We start from the raw sequence: 2,500 nt of genomic DNA, 5'->3' as shown, positions 1-2,500 counted from the left end.
TTTTGTTTGTTTAATTTGTTAATCTTTTTTAATTCCAAATTTTGAATATGAAAAAAGTAAACTTTCAATGAGTGACCTCCAGTGAGTGACCAAAAACTGTGAGATTTATGTACTTACTAAATTAGATATAAATTATATCGGAAAAAAAGTTTTGCAACAGAAAATATTATACAAAGTGACGATGATGATGATGATAATGGCGATGATGTGGATGATGATGGTTTTGGTGGTGATGATGATGGTGGTGGTCGTGGCGGTGGTATGGGTGGTGGAGATGATGATGATGATGATCATCATCATCATCATCATCATCATCATCATGGCAATGATGATGATGATGATGATGATAGTGGTGGTGGTGGTTGTGGCGGTGATGATGATGATGATGATGATGATGATGATGATGATGATGATGATGATGACGATGATGATGATGATGATGAAGATGATGAAGATGATAATAATAATAATAATAATAATAATAATAATAATAATAATAATAATAATAATAATAATAACAATAATAATAATAATAATAATAATAATAATAATAATAATAATAATAATAATAATAATAATAATAATAATAATAATAATAATAATAATAATAATAATAATAATAATAATAATAATAATAATAGAATGAATTGAACAGGAATTTTGTTGCTCGAATCCGGACTTTTTAAAAATTGTTTTGTTTGTTTTTTCTTCTTCTATTTTTATTTTCCTTACTGTAATCTGACTGTGATATTATCGTAAGTTTCAAATACTCTTTCGGGCTTTCACATAATATTTGCAGGCCTGATAATCGAACTCTATAATGGGTTTGATTTAGCATTGTTGTAATGGATGATATTTTGAGTTGGTTTTGGACTATTTTCATTACAATGAGCGCAATACAAAATAAGAAATTAGGGCGCAGGCACCAGTGTAAGATAAAGAACTGAACAAATGTGTATTAAAGGTGCCAGACAAAGCAAGAAAGAAAAATACAAGAAAATAATTTAATTTTTAAAAATTGAGCTTTTAAATAGCGCAATATCCATTAAACGAGCTCAAAGCGCTTTACAAGGGGTCCCTGGCCAACAGAAACACTTAGGACGGGACATGACGCCTGTTAGGCGATATTACATGGGGGGTTTTTTCGGACAGAGACAGGGCTGTTAACGGCCATTTTATACCTGAGTACGATGAGAGAATGTGAGTAAAGAGCCTTTTCCAAGGACTCAACTATGCGCCGAGCGAGGCTCGAACCCAGGACATTTCCGTTCCGAAAGCGAGTGTCATACCACAAGACCACATAGCCGCACCTATAAAACAAAATTTAGTCTTCTTCGACAGTTAAGGAAGACAGATTTTGGGGGGGAATTTTTTTTCTTGTAGTTTTCTTTGTTGCTTTGTCCAGCAAAGTTTCAAACACATTTTTATAAATTGTTCAGATCTTTATCTTACAGCAGTGCCTGCTCTTTGGGGTCCCGATAGCTCAGTAGGTAGAGCACTCGTTTCATACGCAAAGGAACCGAGATCGATTTTTTCTGACTCCCCTGTCCACTCGCAGTGAATGGGTAGCTGTGTCTGTTGGGTTTGGCGGAAAGTACTTTGCGATAGACTAGTGTCCTATCTAAAAGGATAGCAAGCAATTACTATTGTCCATTCCACGCTATTGAAACCGGGATAAACTCCGGCTCCATGGGCCCAATGGCTCTGAAGGACTACTTTTAAGTGCCGGCTCTTTTAAGTTCTCAATTTGATGGTTTAAAGCTAAACTTGACACATAAATGGAAAGATACTCGTATGTCTTTTTTATCTCAACGACTAGTCGACACTAAAATATGTGAAATTGAATGTAAGCTTCAATTTAATTACAAAAACAGATCAAATGAACGTTTCGGGTTTCCCCTTTATCAACAAAACAGGATGAATGAAACACCACAGATGAATGAGATGATGTGGTAAGTTAAGATGAATAAACAAAGGGGATAAAGGGGAAACCCGAAACTTTCATTTGATCTGTTTTTGTAATTAAATTGAAGCTTACACTTAATTTCATATGTGACCCTCCGTCTCAAAACGGTATTATGTCGGGATGATTCATAACCCAAAAATGTAAATTTAGAGATAGAATGATGAGAAATTGGACTTGAGAAGTTTTTGCAAAGCAATAAATAGTATTTATATTTCACCATGATGTAGAGAAAGTAAACCCTAGTTTGATATTTGTGGCTATGAATTCAATTTCCCTAACCGAGTGTATCCCGATATAATACCGCTTTGAGACGGTGGGTCACATATTATTAATTATCTCTTCGAGCTTTGAGCAGCAACATTTACACTAAAATATGACACATAATGTAATCGCACCGTTGAAAATGGGCTCAAAGCAAAAACGTCAAATTCTTTGTAATGCATTGCTCATTATAACAGGACAGATAAATCAATATTTTTGCTACAGCAACACTTAACATGCATTCACTTAGCAGGCATGGAGGAAGACTGTAAC

General features: G+C 34.4%; 2 protein-coding genes across 4 annotated transcripts in view; one reads left to right on the top strand and one right to left on the bottom strand.

Moving 5' to 3' along the window:
• LOC144970610 (uncharacterized) overlaps positions 1 to 2,500 on the top strand; it is a 134,924-nt gene that overhangs the window by 78,336 nt on the left and 54,088 nt on the right. The window lies entirely within an intron of this gene.
• The window catches only part of LOC144972014 (uncharacterized), a 21,269-nt gene that overhangs the window by 17,787 nt on the left and 982 nt on the right, over positions 1 to 2,500 (bottom strand). The gene's annotated exons all lie outside the window — the stretch shown is intronic.

Source organism: Berghia stephanieae, chromosome 4, assembly GCF_034508935.2.
Source record: "Berghia stephanieae isolate SIO BIC M18660-M18661 chromosome 4, UCSD_Bste_1.3, whole genome shotgun sequence".
Taxonomy (NCBI): Eukaryota; Metazoa; Mollusca; class Gastropoda; order Nudibranchia; family Aeolidiidae; genus Berghia; species Berghia stephanieae.
This window is presented reverse-complemented; position numbering and strand designations above follow the sequence as displayed.